The following is a 20,966-nucleotide window of genomic DNA, read 5'->3' as shown; positions in this document are numbered from 1 at the left end:
ACTAAGATGGCTGATGTAGCGAGGGTATGGTTCAAATCGCTCTAGTCACTATGGGTCTGAGGTCATCAGTCTAGAGGTAGACTTAGAACTTCTTAAAACTATCTAACCTAAGGACAGCACACACATCCATCCACGAGGCAGGATTCGAACATGCGACCGCAGTTGCTGCGCGGTTACGGACTGAAGCGCCTAGAACCGCTCGGTCACAGCGGCCGGCGTAGAGAGGGTATAAAATGCTGACTGGCTACAGAATGAAAGACATTTGGGCAAAAGAAAGTATCTGCACGCATCTATTTGTTTAAGTGTTCGGAAATCTTTTCTGAAGATTTTCGTCTGGGCTGTACCCTTTTACAGAAGTAAAATTTTTATGATACGTATTTGAGACAGTAAGGGAGAAGAAGTTTTACAGATATCGAGTAACAAAATAGCACTGAATATTGGTCAGGAAGACTGAGTAACTAATGTGGAAGTACCGAATCGAATTGGAGAAAACCAGAAATTTATGGCGGAATTTTATTAAAAGAAGTGATCAGTTGATAAATGTGCTGTGATTGATCGATACTACGCTCACTAAACTCTCAAAGTTGGTGACGGAAACGCGCGTTTCCGACAGGCACTGATAGCAGTCGCGTGAAGACCCAGGGGATCCAATGATGCACGCCCGCAGAGCCACGCCTGCAGCGGTTCCGTCTACGAGCGTCCCCTGCCGCCACGCTATAGGATGGCCGGTGGCAGCTACACAGCCAAGCCTCAGTCACAGTCTTCGACAATCTTTGGTCTTAGTCAACCTTCAACAGTTCACTCGTATATTAGTAGTGAAAGCCACACACTATATGATATACACTCCTGGAAATTGAAATAAGAACACCGTGAATTCATTGTCCCAGGAAGGGGAAACTTTATTGACACATTCCTGGGGTCAGATACATCACATGATCACACTAACAGAACCACAGGCACATAGACACAGACAACAGAGCATGTACAATGTCGGCACTAGTACAGTGTATATCCACCTTTCACAGCAATGCAGGCTGCTATTCTCCCATGGAGACGATCGTAGAGATGCTGGATGTAGTCCTGTGGAACGGCTTGCCATGCCATTTCCACCTGGCGCCTCAGTTGGACCAGCGTTCGTGCTGGACGTGCAGACCGGGTGAGACGACGCTTCATCCAGTCCCAAACATGCTCAATGGGGGACAGATCCGGAGATCTTGCTGGCCAGGGTAGTTGACTTACACCTTCTAGAGCACGTTGGGTGGCACGGGATACATACGGACGTGCATTGTTCTGTTGGAACAGCAAGTTCTCTTGCCGGTCTAGGAATGGTAGAACGATGGGTTCGATGACGGTTTGGATGTACCGTGCACTATTCAGTGTCCCCTCGACGATCACCAGTGGTGTACGGCCAGTGTAGGAGATCGCTCCCCACACCATGATGCCGGGTGTTGGCCCTGTGTGCCTCGGTCGTATGCAGTCCTGATTGTGGCGCTCACCTGCACGGCGCCAAACACGCATACGACCATCATTGGCACCAAGGCAGAAGCGACTCTCATCGCTGAAGACGACACGTCTCCATTCGTCCCTCCATTCACGCCTGTCGCGACACCACTGGAGGCGGGCTGCACGATGTTGGGGCGTGAGCGGAAGACGGCCTAACGGTGTGCGGGACCGTAGCCCAGCTTCATCGAAACGGTTGTGAATGGTCCTCGCCGATACCCCAGGAGCAACAGTGTCCCTAATTTGCTGGGAAGTGGCGGTGCGGTCCCCTACGGCACTGCGTAGGATCCTACGGTCTTGGCGTGCATCCGTGCGTCGCTGCGGTCCGGTCCCAGGTCGACGGGCACGTGCACCTTCCGCCGACCACTGGCGACAACATCGATGTACTGTGGAGACCTCACGCCCCACGTGTTGAGCAATTCGGCGGTACGTCCACCCAGCCTCCCGCATGCCCACTATACGCCCTCGCTCAAAGTTCGTCAACTGCACATACGGTTCACGTCCACGCTGTCGCGGCATGCTACCAGTGTTAAAGACTGCGATGGAGCTCCGTATGCCACGGCAAACTGGCTGACACTGACGGCGGCGGTGCACAAATGCTGCGCAGCTAGCGCCATTCGACAGCCAACACCGCGGGTCCTGGTGTGTCCGCTGTGCCGTGCGTGTGATCATTGCTTGTACAGCCCTCTCGCAGTGTCCGGAGCAAGTATGGTGGGTCTGACACACCGGTGTCAATGTGTTCTTTTTTCCATTTCCAGGAGTGTAGATTCAATCCCTCTTTTCTTCATATTTTGAGTCATCAGTCTTCTAATTAGTCTGATGCGATCCACCACGAATTCCTCTTCTGTGGCAACCTCTTCATCTCATAATAGCACTTGCAATCTATGTCCTCAATTATTTGCTGAATGTAATCCAATCTCTCTCTTCCTCTACAGCTTCTACAGCTCCTTCTACTACCATGGAAGACATTCCCTGATGCCTTAACAGTTGCCCTATTATCGTATCGCTTCTCCTTGTCAGTGCGTATCATGTATACCTTTCCTCTGCGATTCTGCGCAGAACCTCTACATTCCTTACCTTTCAGCCCACCCAATTTTCAACATTCGTCTGCAGCATCACATCTCAAATGCTTCGATTCTCTGCTGCCCTGGTTTTCCCACAGCCCCTGTTTCAGTACCAGACAATTACGTCCTCCAATCGAATATTCTCAGAAATTTCCTCCTTGAATTAAGATCTATGTTTCATATTAGTAGACTTCTCTTGGCTAGGAATGCCCTTTTCGCCAGTGCTGGCCTGCTTTTGATGTCCTCCTTGCTCCGTGCGTTATTGGTTATTTTGCTGCTTAGGTATTAGAATTCCTTAACTTCATCTACTGCGTGGCCATCAGTCCTGACGTTAAGTTTCTCACTGTTCTCATTTCTGCTACTTCTCATTACTTTCACCTTTCTTTGATTTACACGCAGTCCATATTCTGCACTCGTTAATTTTTCATTCCATTCAGCAGGTCATGTAATTTTTCTTCACTTTCACTCAAGGTAGTTATGTTATTAGCGAATCGTATCTTTGATATCCTTTCACCTTGAACTTTAATTCCACTCCTGAACCTTTCTTTTATTTCCATCGTTGCTTCTTCTACGTATAGAGTGAACAGTAGGGGCCAAAGACTATATCCTTGTCTTACACCTTTTTTAATCCGCGTACTTCGTTCTTGGTCGTCCACTCCTATTAATCCCTTTGGGCTTTTGTACATATTGTATGATATCCGTCTCTCAATACAGCTTACACCTATTTTTCTTAGAATTTCGAACATCTTGCACCATTTTATATTGTCGAACACTTTTGCCAGGTCGACAAATCCTGTTAACGTGTCTTAACTCTTCTGTAGCTTTGTTTTCATTATGAACTGCAACATCAGAATTTCCTCTCTGGGCCTTAACCTATCCTGAAGCGAAACCGATAGTCATCTGAAACATCCTCAAGTTTTTTTTCCGTTCCTCTGAGAATTATTCTTGTCACTAACTTGGATGTAAGAGCTGTTAAACTGATTGTGCGAAAGTTCTCGCACTTGCCAGCTCTTGCGGTGTTCGGAATTGTGTGAATAACATTTTTCCGAATGTCAGATAGTATGTTGCCAGACTCATACTTTCTCAATTCTTACTGATATTTATTAGCATGGCACATTTCGGCATGCTGCCATTTTCTGGTGCATTGCAGTTAATCTGAGGTGAGATCAGCGATATTTTCTGGATGTGCCAGTGAGATTATGTACTGAAATTTATTCCTGTACAAGGGGATTCGTTTAGTTCGGTTTATCCCTTCAGTGAGTTGTATGTCTGAATATTTTGAACACTGTCTTTCCCGAAACTTTTGCTAGAAATTTATTTCTATGCAATGAGATCACAGTAACTGATACATCATCACGTAACACTATCGTAATCGTACTCTTACCTTCTAAAATAAATTTATATCATCTGCTAAGATAGTTCAAACAATGAATTGTGTGTTAACAACTGAAATAATTTTATTACAGCAGTCCATAGACTGTAAAGATCTGAATATGGAAGTGTTAACTGATGGTGTGCTCACTACTCTGTGTGGCAGGCAAATAAATTTCCAGCAAAACTGTAACTAAAAAATCAGTTAAATGATTGAAACATGTAACTCACTTAAGGAATACACTCAATGCATCATTCTGCACAGGGCTAAATTTCGATACGTTACCTCACTGGCACACTAAATAAATAATCCTCATCATGCTTCAGATAAAAGAATATGTATTACTGTAACATACACGAACAATGTGAGGAAAAGAATGATTGTTAGTTACTGTAGAGCTGAGACGTTAAGCTGCAGAGAGGCACAACTAGCAGACACTTACACATTAGCTTTCGGCCACAGCCTTCTTCAGAAAAAGAAACACACACACATTGATTCACACAAGTAAGCATGCTTCATGCACACCTGACCACACACTCGACAGCGAACTGTCGTGGAGTGTGGTTGCTTGTGTGAATCAATGTGTGTGTGTTTCTTTTACTGACGAAGGCTATGGGCAAAAGCTAATGTGCAAGTGTAGTTTAGTCGTGTCTGTCTCCAACTTAATGTCTCGTCTTTACGGTAAGTAGCAATCTATCTACCACTACCAGAAGAAGTTTTTTCTTTTATGCGCCATCAATTTTCTGACTTGTTTTGATGCGGTCCACCACAATCTCCTCTCCTGTGCCAACCTCTTCATCTGAGTGTAGCACTTGCAACCTACGTCCTCAGTTATTTGCTGGGTGTACTCCAGTCTCTGTCTACAGTTTTTACCTTCTACAGCTGCCTCTAGTACCACGAAAATTATCCCCTGATATCTTGGAGCACATGTCCTACCATTCTGTCAATCATCTTGTGAGTGTTTTCCATATATTCCTTCCCTCATCGGTTCTGCGAAAAATCTGGTCATTCCTCACCTTACTAGTCCACCTAATTTTCAACATTATCCCGTAGCACCACATCTCAAATGCAGTAACAGTACGTAATCCACCCACTCATTCTTTCCTGCAGATACTGCCCACAATAAGCAAAGTATTTTATGAGAAATTTAAGAGGAGTGAGGATTACAATAAACTTTATAGTTTAATTATCTTCTCATGTTGAGTAGGCTCCAGTTTTTCTTGTTTAGGGGTCTGATTATTGAAGCTAAAATTCTTACACTTTAGGTCCTCACAGTTGAATTGAATTAAATAAATCTGAAGATTGTTGTTCCAGACTTTTTGTTTTTACGTGAATATATTTTGTCACGTTTTAGAATATCATATAGTCTTTTGATTTTTCATATTAACAAAGCAGAAGTTACATTGTTCGCACAAAATTACAAACATATCTTCCATCACATCAGAGGCATGCTTACAACTTTCACACTCTGCGGAAATAACAATATTCCAAAGGATTAACAATTTTTCTTAAGAAAAAGAATTTCAACTAGTTTCTGTTACATTATTAATTTCGATTATTATTTCATAAATTAATCCAGAAATAAATGTAGTAAACAGTGCACTATGACGTAATTAATCAAAATAAATTTTAAGTGTGCAAATATTTCATAGTTTCAAATGTTTCAAAAAAAATAATTTTAACGGTACATTCAGAGGTAGTACTTACCGATTGTAACATCGAGACTACAATTTTTTATAAACTAAATCATTCTCATAAATTTTAGCTTAAAATATAACATACTGTGTAAAAAAATTTATATGGAAGTTTTCAGAAAAGCAACTGATATACACTACTGGCCATTAAAATTGCGGCACCACGAATATGACTTGCTACAGACGCGAAATTTAACCGACAGGAAGAAGATGCTGTGATATGCAAATGATTAGCTTTTCAGAGCATTCACACAAGGTTGGCGCCGGTGGCGACACCTACAACGTGCTGGCATGAGGAAAGTTTCCAACCGATTTCTCATACACGAACAGCAGTTGACCGGCGTTGCCTCGTGAAACGTTGTTGTGATGCTTCGTGTAAGGAGGACAAATGCGTACCATCAAGTTTCCGACTTTGATAAAGGTCGGATTGTAGCCTATCGCGATTGCGGTTTATCGTATCGCGACATTGCTGCTCGCATTGGTCGAGATCCAATGACTGTTAGCAGAATATGGAATCGGTGGGTTCAGGAGGGTAATACGCAACGCCGTGCTGGATCCCAACGGCCTCGTATCACTAGCAGTCGAGGTGACAGGCATCTTATCCGCATGGTTGTAACGGATCGTGCAGCCACGTCTCCCTCTCTGAGTCAAGAGATGGGGACGTTTGCAAGAGAACAACCATCTGCACGAACAGTTCGACGACGTTTCCAGCAGCATGGACTATCAGCTTGGAGACCATGGTTTGACGCTGCATCCAGACAGGAACGCCTGCGATGGTGTGCTCAACGACGAACCTGGGTGCACGAGTGGCAAAACGTCATTTTTTCGGATGAATCGAGGTTCTGTTTACAGCATCATGATGGACGCATCCGTGTTTGGCGACATCGCAGTGAACGCACATTGAAGGCGTGTATTCGTCATCACCATACTGGCGTATCACCCGGCATGATGGTATGGGGTGCCACTGTTTACACGTCTGGGTCACATCTTGTTCGCATTTACGGCACTTTGAACAGTGGACGTTACATTTCAGGTGTGATACGACCCGTGGCTCTACTGTTCATTCGATCCCTGCGAAACCCTACATTTCAGCAGGATAATGCACGACCGCATGTTGCAGGTCCTTTCTGAATACTGAAAATGTTCGACTGCTGCCCTGGCCAGCACATTCTGCAGATCTCTTACCAATTGAAAACGTCTTGTCAATGGTGGCCGAGCAACTGGCTCGTCACAATACGCCAGTCACTACTCTTGATGAACCGTGGTATCATGTTTAACCCGCATGGGCAGCTGTACCTGAACACGCCATCCAAGCTTTGACTCAATGTCCAGGCGTATCGAGGCTGTTATTACGGCCAGAGGTGGTTGCTCTGGGTACTGATTTCTCAGGATCTATGCGCCCAAATTGCGTGAAAAAGTAATCATATATCAGTTCTATTATAATATATGTGTCCAATGAATACCCGTTTATCATCTGCATTTCTTCTTGGAGTAGCAAATTTAGTGGCCAGTAGTGTAATATCGACGTGTCCAAAATTCGAAAAATAATACTGGAGTCGGCAAATGTTAGTGGAGGATGTTCCATGTAGCAAAAATAAAAAAATAAATAAATAAAAGGAGGAAGTGCTGCATATTCGTAGGTGCACGGCTGTCTTCTTTGGAAGGTATAGCACCCGTCATACGAGGCCTTCTGGCCACGTAATCTTAGTTGAGACGGCGCGCCGTGTATGAAGTCGACAGGAGAGGTAAAAAGTGTCGGGCTCGGAGTGGTGGGCGTGCGTCAGTGCCGTAAGGAGCTCGGCCCTCCTCCTCATTTAGCGGCGCGTAACAGGAAGCAGCGCCCGGCGCGGGAGAGCGCGCAGACAGAGACAGATGGCGCCGCAGACGAGAGCCAGCCGGCCGGGGCTTCCCCGTGCGTCATCGCACGCACGACAAATGGCCTCCTGCCCGCCGCGAAGGGCAATTAAAACCAACACAAATCAGTCGCACGCACTCCTGCTCCCACGGCGTGCTGTAACGCGTTTCATTAGACAGCTCTGATTTGTAGTTCGTCTACATGAAGAGTCAAAAGTGTCTATGTAATTAGTTTACCTACAACCTTGGATTCGTATTCTGAAGATGCACCTCGTCATAAAGAACGTGCGCAACGAAAGAGACAGGTCCTTGCAGGACGAAAAATCTGCGCTATGAAAACCAAACGGATTCTATACACAGATATCTTCCGAGACAGTGTTACGAAATCCAAAGCCCCGTACGCAAAGCCTCCCAGGTTGATACCATCTCCCTACGCTTCCAGAAGGCACTCGATGTAGTTCCGGACCGTAATGAACAAAACAAGACCTAGCTGAACATCGGGAGAGATTTGTGACTGGTTTCAGGATCTTCTGACTTGCAACTGAATATGTTACTCTCAACGGGGTGAAATCGACAGATACAGTGGTAACTGCTGGAATACCGCAAAAGTTGTTGTAAATTCTTTATTGTCTATAACGACCTGGTGGATAAAAAAAAAAGTAGTTCAAATTTCTCCAAGCACTATGGGACTTAACATCTGAGGTCGTCCCCTAGACTTGGAACTACTTAAACCTATCTAACCTAAGGACATCACACACATCCATGCCCAAGGCAGGATTCGAACCTGCGGCCGTAGCAGCAGCGCGGTTCCGGACTGAAGCGCCTAGAAGCGCTCGGCCAAAGCGGCCGGCCCACCTGGTGGGTACCATCCGAGGTTGTATTTTACAGACGAAGCTTGTGACGTAGCAACTGTGTTATGTAGTAGTGTATAAGTACACCCATTCTACTTTGCAATTTTATTTAAAGGCTTCAATAGCAATTTTAATAATAATAATAATGTAAGGGCTTCACCCAAATTAAAAAATAAAATAATGTTTCAAATGGCTCTGAGCACTATGGGACTTAACTGCTGAGGTCATCAGTCCCGTGGCCGGCTGCAGTGGTCTCGCGGTTCTAGGGGCGCAGTCCGGAACCGTGCGACTGCTACGGTCGCAGGTTCGAATCCTGCCTCGGGCATGGATGTGTGTGATGTCCTTAGGTTAGTTAGGTTTAAGTAGTTCTAAGTTCTAGGGGACTGATGACCACAGCAGTTGAGTCCCATAGTGCTCAGAGCCATTTGAACCATCATCAGTCCCGTAACGTAGAACTACTTACAGCTAACTAACCTAAGGACGTCACACACATCCATGCCCGATGCAGGATTCGAACCTGCGACCGTACCGCTTGCGCGGTTCCAGACTGAAGCGCCTAGAACCGCTCGGCCACACCGGCTGGCTCCCATATTTAAACCAAAGTAATTCACGCCAGCCATAAGGCATCGTGAACTAATATATTTGCGTTATTATTCAAACTACATGTACATCGATGCAGGAGACAGTATGGGCAGGCACACGTCGAATGATTCGTATAGAAGGCTTTGAGCCATCCAGAGGGGAAGGCGCACTGGTTGACGCGGCCGAATGTAGATGTAAGCCCCAGTTGCGTGAGAAAATGATAGGTTTGTAGCACCTTCTAGAACAATTTCAGTGCAGTAACGCCGTTCCGATATCAAAAAATGCCCGAGGGATTGTGAATGCTGAGGGCAGCTACCCCCCCACCCCCCCCCCCTCCCGTAAAACGTCGATGGCGATATTGCGCGCTGTCGGCGTCCAGAGAAATTAGTCCCACTTGTTCTTAATCCTTCCGGTTAAGAAACATATATTTTAAATGTAATCTAAGGCACGCAATTGATGACAAGGCTTAAGAAAACGATCTCCTCTCTTACATACTGCTTTTTTTCATTTGCTTACAAAATTAGCAGCTACGTGATTACTCATCGGTGGGCAGTTACGAATAAAATGGAGGGAAGCGCTACTTTTGGTGTTGGCGCTTTCGCTCTAGAGAGCCGCTGGGGTTCCTTCATGATGGACAGACCCTCATCTGACTGCTCTGATGAAATGCTAACTATATTCGCTCAGGAAGTACTTAAACAGCAAGAATGGCTTTCCAGGCACTGTTCCGAGTGTCTGGATCAGCAGTTGATCAGCGGCAGGTTATTCCGCAATTTAATACGCCAGTAAAAGCGTACGCGAAGCAGTGGTTTTGATTGTGTGATACGAAGTCTCATTGGAACTGTGATGGACTTTAGACCAACGGTAGAACCGCATATCGCAATCAAGATGCAGTCTCATCGTCATGGTTGCTCGGCGCTGGTGTGAATTTCCGATAAGTCTTCGAGGTTTTACTGTACGCAAGATGGCCGTAGAGTCGAGTGCAGTTTAACGAATCTCAGTTCGTTGTGTAACGTAATGTTCAGGCAAGCGAGTATTTGTCTTATTTGCATCATTAGACGTCTCGCGTGGTAGTGCAGAATTGTTTAATTCTGAGTGAAACTGGTATCTAAATTTTATGTACGTAAAGAGAAGCCAGATTGTTCTAGAAGGGGTAACGTATATGGCACTGTTCTGAAGGATAGAGCCTGATTCATTGTGAAGATAATTTATGAATATAAATCAGAGATGTGTCATCATAAGCCGCGTAAGGTAAGACGTTAGCCTCAAGCTCTGTCATTTGTATGCTCTCAGATTAACTACAGATGCCAAACATTACTGTAATAGCAATGCCTTGCAGTTGTAACATGTGCTTTATTGGAGGACACTGCGGCTCTGAATCACGCAGGACAATCTTTGAGAGGCAAAATCTTCGAGAAATATAAAGGTCGTGGTCTGTGGTGCTTACAACACGTAACAATGGTTAGGTGGTCGTTGGGCCGCTGCGCGCCCCATTTAATACATTTTGAGTGGCTCAAGGCTCACAAGTGACTAACCGCTGGCACTGATACGTTAATAATAACATGCCACTCATGTTATATCACCTTCCAGCATTCGATTTAGTCATAACGGTAGTCAGATGGAATAAATCTCAGGGTAATAAACAGCTCCACCGACCCTGCTAACACTTCCAAGCTGTTGGCAATAGCAAGACTGATATGCCATAAGAATGCAGCGAAGTACAGATGACCCGAGCTAGAGCGATGTTTGGTGCAGGGACTGCAAGTTAACTCTAAACGTAAGTAAATGGAACTTGTAACGTTTAACAACGTAACATAGGTTGAACAAAAACATGGAATCACGAAAAAAACAACACATTACCAAGCCTAATACGATGTAGGAGAAACCTTTGGCCAAGCTCTCGGAATGGATAAACGAGGACAGGACCTGAAAGGTTTCCAAAGGAATCAATTCGTTCGGCAAAACGGTGGCATGCAGAGATAATGTTGGTGCAGGAGGATAGCGATCAAGCTCATTTTTTCTCGAAAGTAGACAAGAAAGGCTCAATAATATTTAGTACTGCTGACAATGGTGGTCAGAGGAGATGCGTCAACAAGCCGTGTCAACAAGTACGCTGTCGTCTTGGGACAGCACCGCCATTGGGGAACCATCGTTGTACCATGGGATGAATCTGATCATCCAAAATGGTCACAACATCCTTCACAGTAAGACGACCTTTCACACTAACTAAAGGTATCAAGTAATACCACAATATCGCTGCCCAAACCATCATCAAAAAATGGTTCAAATGGTTCTGAGCACGATGGGACTTAACATCTGTGGTCATCAGTCCCCTAGAACTTAGAACTACTTAAACCTAACTAACCTAAGGACATCACACACATCCAAGCCCGAGGCAGGATTCGAACCTGCGACCGTAGCAGTTGCGCGGTTCCGGACTGTGCGCCTAGAACCGCTAGACCACCGCGGCCGGCAAACCATCATCGAACCACGTCATGTTTCACTTTTGGGATGCAAGCTCCACCAGACGTTGGGAATAGTGTGAAATAAGACTCATCCGAGAAATAACATTCTTCCATAGCTCACTAGACCTGGTTTTATCGCCACAGGGCCACGGTTCCCTGTTACGATCATTTGCATCACTAATGAGTGATTTTGGAAATCCAGCTCGCCCTTCCCTTCCCTGCTTATGGAGCTCCGTTCATGTTGTTTTGGTGTTTATAGGGTCCGCGAGTGCCACATTCAGTTCTGCAGTGACTTCTGCAGCTATCATCGTCGTATTTTTCGTCACAATCCACTTCAAAGACCTTCCTTTGCGATCGTTCAACACTCAATTTCTTTTGCGTTGTGACTTAGCGGACGGTACTTCTTTTAGCTTTTCCTGTAGGCGGTGTAAAGCGTCAATACTGTTCCTCTTGAAACACCAAACACTCTTGGTTACAGAAGCATGGACGATACGAGCACCAACAATTTGACCACGTTCGAATTCACATAACTCAGCTATAATACACTCACAATTACACAGAATGCTGTTCTGACCACGACTGACAGTTGCAACATATTGAGGATATTTCACACGTGCCGTTCGTGATAAAAACCAACAGTGCAACCTGCAGGCTTGGCTAGCAGGTGCATTTGTGTTCAAGCAGGCTTTTCTAGTGGTGCTTCCATATTTTTGTCCAACCTCTGTACGTATATGTGAAGAGATCCATTACTCTCCGATTACACTGTTTGCGAAAAATTATAGGAAGAACCGTGATGTACCTAGTTAGTAATCGTCTGGAGCAACCTAAAGTGGAATGACTACAAAAAACAAATTGCAGGGAAAACAGATGCAAGGTTGAGATTCAGTGGAAGGATGTTAGGGAAGTGTATTTATTCACGAAATAAGTGGCATACGAAACGTCTTTTCGACCGATTGTGAAGTACTGTTCATCAGTCTGGGACGCTAACCAAGTACGGTTAACACATGAAGTAGCGAATATCAGAAGAAGAATAGCACGTTATCTCACGTTATCGTTTAATGAGAGTGTAAGCGTTACCGATATGCTCAATACATACCACTCGCAGTCACTAGAACGCAGGCGGTGCATGTGAAGGAGAATGTTACTAAAGAATTCGAAACATGCGGCGTGGGGAGTGTTGTTATGCTTTTTATTTCACAAACGAAACGATTACGCCCTGAGATAAGAGAATTATCTCAGCACGGTCGTCGCTGTAAATTGAATGTTGCTATGGTAAACATCAGTCACAGTAGTAGGACGTTATTCAATCATCTTATGTTTACGGCGTTAGATAAATGAATTATCTCAGTAGGGTCGTCTCTTTATACTGAATGCTGCTATGGTAAATACCAATCGCGGTAATAAACGAGGTTATGAGCCTCAGGTGGGCATTTCAGTTGCAGCTACAAGGCTGCTTACGCACAGCGAGGCGGGGCAGATCGCTGTCAATTCACTGTTACGATGGGGCTCTTGCAGGACAAGCCAAAGCGGCTTCTACACCGTTGGGCCAAGAATTTGCTATGGCATGCATGAATGGAAGCAAAGCATTGGCACAATACAAGCACTTCCAAATCGCTTAATTAATCGTCAATTGTAGCGTACGTACTCGCGGTCCGTCAGTACCTACAACCATGAGAGAACTCGCCAAGTGCCAGAACGATAATGAGTCAGCAAACACAAGGGCGGGCCTCCTTCACTGCCAAACCATCTTCCAGCACCATATCCCTTTCCCAGGACTTGACACCTTCCTCCTGGTGGACCGCCTCCAGGCTTAAGCACAGCGAGGCGGGGCAGATCGCTGTCAATTCACTGTTATGATGGGGCTCTTGCAGGACAAGCCAAAGCGGCTTCTACACCGTTGGGCCAAGAATTTGCTATGGCATGCATGAATGGAAGCAAAGCATTGGCACAATACAAGCACTTCCAAATCGTTTAATTAATCGTCAATTGTAGCGTACGTACTCGCTGTCCGTCAGTACCTACAACCATGAGAGGACTCGCCAAGTGCCAGAACGATAATGAGTCAGCAAATACAAGGGTGGGCCTCCTTCACGGCCAAACCATCTTCCAGCACCATATCCCTTTCCCAGGACTTGACACCTTCCTCCTGGTGGACCGCCTCCAGGCTGACTCCAGCGGCAATCCGACTCCTGCTCCGGAGGGCAGCAGATCGTGACTGGGATGGGTACATCTGTTCGCCCTCTTCATAAGCCGATACGGGCCGCCTGGAGCCAGGTGTGTTCACTTGCAGGGGCGAGTTTTTCTTCCGGAGGCTGTGTGCCTCTAGAAATGTTCCGGCAATCAAAAATGGTTCAAATGGCTCTGGGCACTATGGGACTTAACTTCTGAGATCATCAGTCCCCTAGAACTTAGAATTGCTTAAACCTAACTAACATAAGGACATCACACACATCCATGCCGGAGGCAGGATTCGAACCTGCGACCGTAGCGGTCGCGCGGTTCCAGACTGAAGCGCCTACAACCGCTCGGTGTGCGAGTAGCTCCACCGCAACCAACTGGGCCACACGCTGGTGAGCGGGCTCCTTGGGTGTCAGTATTCCTGTGCGCAGACGCCGCAGCCGGCTATTGGACCTCCAGGTGGCCACCACGGGCAGACAACGCAACGCCAACAGGGGGGAGACTGCCGCGCCGCAGCGTTAGATGTGAGGTAGTACGAATTCTCAAAAAAACGTTTAACTTTATAATGTTTCTGTGAGCTGCACCTTCCCCACTAGCCGCCACCGCATCCCAGTCCTGTGCAGAAGTGGCTCTTCACCCCGGACCACTCGATCTGCTCCAGGGTTTATAGACAGTCGTTTTTTACACACACTTGAAAGGTCTCTGTTGGATTCCTTTCATGTTTAATTTCTTAAATCTGTGTCATTTATGGAATAAATTCCTCTTCTAAATTTACTGTGGCGTTTCTGACTATCTGGGAGGAGACTGAGTAGTGGAACGTGTTACTTTTACACATAAACAAGAACGATCTGTCACACTACTACACTTTAAAACACAGTTTATATGTAATTCATGTCACACAGTCTCATACGGAACCTACATCCGCTTTCTTTTATATACTGTATATGATAAGATACTGTCATCTCCCTTCCCTTCTGTGTGAGAGGATGAATGAACAAATATATTTCTAGTTGCATGCTTGAGGGTAGCAGACAAGGCTGTCTGCTAGAGAACAGTAGGACCAACGTCGGAACAGGTAGCTACGCTTCCTAAAAGCAAAGAGGTTTCTATCCTTCTATGGTCCTGTCCGTCCGTTGTCATGTTGGTATAGGAAGCTGCCCCTCTGGCCCCTTCCGTTTGTCTTTGTGAGCCACCCTCAGGAAGCACGCTCGGTAGTAGGCAGTGGCAGTCTGGCGGTGGCGAGCGTCTGAAATGGTAAGATCTCCGGCTAAGCGCGTGTCTGCTAAGTCCGTAGGACAATGGATTTGTTAAGGTCAGCCTAACTGAGAATTTAATCACCTTTATTTCGGGTTAGCTCTAAGATATCTAAGGTTATCTTAAATTGCAGCGTAGTGTAATTCTCGTGTGAAGTTCATATTATTTTCCGGGAGTTGCTTTGTTACTACTTTGTGAGTAAAGTGGAACTACGTGTTGATCAGTAACTCTAACTAAGATCAATCTTAAATGCAAATGGTTGTGTGATTATAACGTCTCGTCTTGACAATATTTGGCAATATAGCAACTTTTCTTTATGTTCAACCCACGTGGGGTGTACTTTGCGAGACCAGTACCACGTGCTTATATAACTGTTTGACCCGTCAGGTTAACAGTAAGACGTTAGTAACCAGTTCGAGGTTTTCCTTTTGTAAATTGCTTTGTGATCTAATTTACTTTAATTATCAAGATTATTGTGGAGTTATACGCTTTGTGTAAACCAAGTTGACCACGTGAAGCATGTGGTGTAGTCATCAAAGTAGCCCTCAGCTATTCTTTTCGCGAAGATTTCACAAAGAGTTAATATGAATTTAGTATACCAGTGTGTGGTAATTACATGACGGACAGGATTGTGCTTCGAACGTAATTTCTTTGGGCAAAAATTTGAATCTGTTTGTAGTGGTTAACTTTCTCTTGCATGCGTTTCAACGTTCTTTGTGTGTTGTTTTATGAATGCAGTGTTGTATGCAGACTCCCAATCTTGGCTCCATATTTGATGTGTTCCGTAAGATTTTCATCATCCTAAATAAGGCACCAGCTTGTTACGAACAGAATTTAATATGCTGAAATTTCATGACCAATCTTAAAAATAAATTTCCAAATATAAACTGATTTCTTTTTTTTATTCAAATTCTCCTTTATATATATATATTACCGGTTGTTGTATGACTATTAAAAGATTATCATTAATGTTAGTCTGTTTGGGAATTTAGTAAACCTAGAGTAGATACCTGATGAAACAGTTGCCCAGTAATCCACGGTTAACTTCCCCAGACAGATCACAGCTTGCAACCCGCTTTCATTGGCTATTAGCACCGATTTCATCATACCAAATAAAAGCTAAAACGTTCCACACTATCAGCGAATGGAAGAGAAGGAGGAATATGATAGTGGTACCAAGCGTACCCTCCACCAGGAACTATAATTTGGCTTGTGGAATATACATGTATACGTAATCCTCATACGAATTCTGTCTACCTGCATTTGCATAACCTATCAATAACAAAACACGTGCTCATGTCTTTTGTTTACCTTTGAAAGCGTGCGGCATGAATGGAAAGTATGTTTACAATCTCTGTCACGTGTCATGTCTCCACTTCGAACCATCTTATTGCACAAGTCTATACGGATGACTGCCATATGCACATTACTTTGTGCTCTTTTAAGCAGTCACTATTACAAGTGGCATTCAATAAATCGTGCAGCACTTTTTTTTCTCTGCCAATTGGGGTTAGAAAAAGCGGAATTTGCTTTGGAACATTGTGGAATATTACTACTGTAGCCTAATTTCATGAAGTTCCGATAGGTGGTGGTGCCATACGTAGCCTTCAAAATGGCATCAGTAACGGAGGTGCGTTCCCAGTAAAGAGCTGTGACTGAGTTGCTTTTGGCGGGAAACCAGAGCACCGCAGATACTCGCATTCATAGCCGCCCAAGGAATGTCTACAGACACCTGGCAGTGAACAAAGACACAGTGAATCGTTGGGGGAGGCGCCTGTCATCTTCTCAACAAGGCCAAGCAAACCTGTGCTGTCAGCCGCACACAACTGTGGCCCCTGCAATGTTGAAACCACAGCGTGTCCGTTTCTACAAAACTGAGAACAAACTTATCCTTCTCAATGACACCACGAGGCCCCTCACAAGTCTGCGCACAAGATCACAAAACTTAAATGGAACTTCCTCATCCACCCTACAGCCCGGATATCGCACCTTCCAACTTCTGTCTGTGTGGCCCAATGAAGGATGCACACCGCGGCAAGGGATACGTGGCTGATGGGGAGTTTATTGAGGAAACTAGACGCTGGTTCCGACATCGACACGTCGAATGATACTATGCAGACATGGAGACACTCCCAGGGAGGTGGCATAAGGCCGTCCCATTGAACGGAGATTATGTCGAAAAATAGGATTTTGTAGACGAATGAGTGGGGAATATTATTGTGTATTCAAATGCTGAATAAAACCAACCAGCCTTCAGAGAAAAATGTGTTGTATTACTTATTGAATAGTCCTTGTATTATGAGCTTGTATTCCAATAGAGCAAGATACTGTCTCTCCTGGTTGTACGCCTACGTGAACGGGGATTAGTATGTGTCACAGATAGTACGGATCACTCGGTGGTTAACATGTTTCCCGCAAGGTACCGGACGTATTCAGGGCTTGTAATAAAGCGCAGACTACATTCCGCTATTTACTGGAACTTGAGTAATATACCTGTTGATTTTGTGTGACAAGCAAATTTTATGAGACTGAGTGTCGAAGCTGGTGAACGTTATCGGTCTACGCATTTAAAAGTAAAAAAAAATAACGTTATCATACTAGTATTAATATTTAATTATTCAAATGCAGATTGTATGGTAATAATGAAATTCCACCAATTCTAGCCGATGTCTGTTTCCGCCACGTTTTAAAGTGTAATGTCTGTTGGGTAGTATCTGCCATATCAAAGTGTGGCCATACAAGTAATTTCTGTTTTATGGCACGCTGCCGAGGTTCAAAAGAAGCCTGCCGCTGAGGGTCGACGAGAGTGGTCCAAGGCTGCAGTGAATCAAGCTGTTTCAAATGTTTTGGAAGGCGAAATGACCTACAGATCTACTGTCAGTCGCTTTAATGTTACTAGGATTACACTGTGAATGACATTATAATCAGTTACAGGGGATCAGCAGGCATTTATGACACGTCGTAAGAGGTTCTTCAATCCCAAGTTTGAAGAAAGTTACGAAGAAATGCTTGTAACCGACATAAGAGATTTACTAGATTCCAGGTTAATGCCGCTCAGTATGTTTGAGATTGAAAAGTTGGCTTTCATGTTCTCCAGAAGATTTAAAACTGCCTCACGATTTAACAGAAAATAAATTGCCAGATAAAGTTCTGTTATAAACTATGTGAAGAAGCACCAAGAACTGTCTTCTGGAAAACCTCTGTCTGGCAAGATCAATGCATTGTGTCAGGTACAGCCGACCACACGTTGAAGTACGTTTTAATCATCAGCTTTTTATTATCTTGTGCTTTTGATACATAAACAGATTAATTTATTGGTGAGCCACTAAAACACATTTTCTTTTCATTTTAAAACCTGTATTTTGTTGCATGGCCCACGCTACCAGACACTTTTCTGAACATCTCGAATTTTAAGTCTTGGAAAATCTTTTCCTGGTGCGTGTTGTTTTGGTTAGATTTTTTTCCCACCATTTAGAACGAAACAAAAGTTCAAACAAAGATTTTGGGAAGTTACACCTTATTTAAAATTAATATAGCGAACAGGAGCGACTGAGGCCACTATGGTGCAAAGGTGATCGACTGGCCGATAGTGGAGGCGGTGGTGCAGGTCAGGATTGATTGGATATCTATGCTGCGAGATACTACATATTTTGTTCATCTTTGATTACAATGTCAAGGTTCTGTTACGCCCCTGGATTCGTCCTCTGCAGCGCATGGTCCTCCGGTGATGTCGATGACGTCGGAAGGTGATAATCTGACATCGGCATACTGCCTTTGTAACAATCCTTACCTTACCCAGCAGTGCGTGTTTAACCTGCACTACGCAGCCCTGAGTGAGTGGTGCCAGCGAGGCATACGTCTGCTGAATTCCCGTAGGGTCTGGAACCGCAAGACCGCTACGGTCGCAGGTTCGAATCCTGCCTCGGGCATGGATGTTTGTGATGTCCTTAGGTTAGTTAGGTTTAACTAGTTCTAAGTTCTAGGGGACTAATGACCTCAGCAGTTGAGTCCCATAGTGCTCAGAGCCATTTGAACCCAATTCCCGTAGGCGGTCGTGCTACTGTGTTAGAACCTTGCCCTGGTACGGAGATTCAAATGGCTCTGAGCACTATGGGACTTAACATCTATGGTCATCAGTCCCCTAGAACTTAGAACTACTTAAACATAACTAACCTAAGGACAGCACACAACACCCAGCCATCACGAGGCAGAGAAAATCCCTGACCCCGCCGGGAATCGAACCCGGGAACCCGGGCGTGGGAAGCGAGAACGCTACCGCACGACCACGAGATGCGGGCCTGGTACGGAGAGATGGCGGCGATTCCTCCCTGGCTGCGAACCACGGTCCTTCAAGGCAGAAGTTTGGTGTTGCTGTGGCCCCTGGGGGATGGTTCCCCGTTGTGTTGCCTAATTCGGCGATGGACTTAGAATCGTGAACTGGTCTGGTGGAGTTGGCGGTCCAGACCGGCGTCGGCTGCAGGCTGGCCCATAGCATGCTGGAAACTGACGTGGACCCCATGTCGTGGATGGTGCTGTCAGACTGCGCGTAATTGTGCTACAAACAGAGGGTAATTATAGCGTTTAGTAGCACACTTGTGCCATTACACGACTTCCAGGCACGTACACATCAACACTTCTGGTTGGTTTAAAGGGGGTGGGGGGAGGGGAAGCGACCAAAGTACGAGGTCATCGGTGTCATGTTCCCGGTAAAATATTTACACAAGGATGGAAAGAAGAAACGAAAGGAGACATACAGCACAATAACTTGAGAATGGAAGAATCAGGAGAACGACAGAAGGACAACCAACACTACTATGGACAAAACAGGAAATTAAAACTACAGAGAGAAGCAAGAAACAGGTAGAAGGGATAAAAACAAGAGAGCAAATGACCGTGGCTGGCCGGCCACGAGAATAAAACGTATAAGCCAACCATTCCGCAACACATTAAAACATCCAGCCTGAAAACATTAGAGTGGAGAACACAAAGAGACAAAGGACATGCGCGAAAACTTATATAGAATGATAAAACCCACCGTCACGTATAAAACGTAAGACTAAATTAGCCGATGAGGAGTTGTCAGGTAAAATTAATGGCAACGAGTCCGGTAACTGAAGAGACCGCCGCGGGGTAGCCAAAGGACAGCTCACAAAAGATATTGGCGACTGTCAGCCGGGCGCCGCACCGACACGGAGGTAACACTTCTGTGTCCCGACGGCGTCTAAAAACATACCACAGGCCGTCTCGTTATTGTATAGCGTTTCCGCTATGTCACCACGATTGCGCAGCTTAACCCGGCGCCTTGCGTTGTAAAACCAGAATCAGTTGTGAAATTACATACCAAGGACTCTGTGCCTGCCAGTTTGCTTCACACGCGGCTGCAATGGAGCCACTTTAACTCACTAACGCCCACAATTTAGCGACGACTTTATAACACAGCAAAACTCTTACTCCAGTTTCCGCTTAAATGGTACATAACAGCCGACGTTTCCCAACTTAACAGACAAGTGTCATCAGCAACCACGGTAAGAAAAAAAGAGCCTCACCCTTTTGTTTTATTGCAGTATCTTGATAGCTATCAAAAGTCCTAGTAACTGGAAGGCACTCTCTTCGTTGTATGTTCAAGAAATATCGTCAGAGTTCACACGCTGAGAAAATCATAACGAAATTATCTGCTAGGCCCATGAAAATTACTGACTAAAATGTACTCGCAGAAACTGGGGCCGTAAAGTAAGCGTGCGGAACAAGTTCCGCGTCCATGGCAGCCAGCCCCTCCGGCGCTGGCCCGATGCCAGACGGTCGCGGGCGCCAGTTTGGTTCCGGGGCGCTAGAAAGGCCCCACCTAATTGAGTTTGCCTTATTTATCTCGCAAAACGGTCTAATGAGAGGCTTTTAAGGCGCCGCGCAGGCTAAGTCTCGCTATAACCTCGGGCCAGAAAAAACGGCAGGGCAGGTTAGTGGACTCTGTGATGATGAACATTGGTTGACCAGCCACTCTCACTTATGTGTCAGCGGTGGAGTTCTCTAGGACTATTTTCTTCATCTTTATGTTTATGTGAAATATTTATTCTTCTAAAGCATTACGATACAAAATTTTTATTTTCCTTCCCTCCTTTTATATTAAGTCTTATATCAACATTATTTGTATGCTATAG

Source organism: Schistocerca nitens, chromosome 9, assembly GCF_023898315.1.
Source record: "Schistocerca nitens isolate TAMUIC-IGC-003100 chromosome 9, iqSchNite1.1, whole genome shotgun sequence".
NCBI classification, from domain to species: Eukaryota; Metazoa; Arthropoda; class Insecta; order Orthoptera; family Acrididae; genus Schistocerca; species Schistocerca nitens.
Note: the sequence above shows the minus strand (reverse complement) of the source record.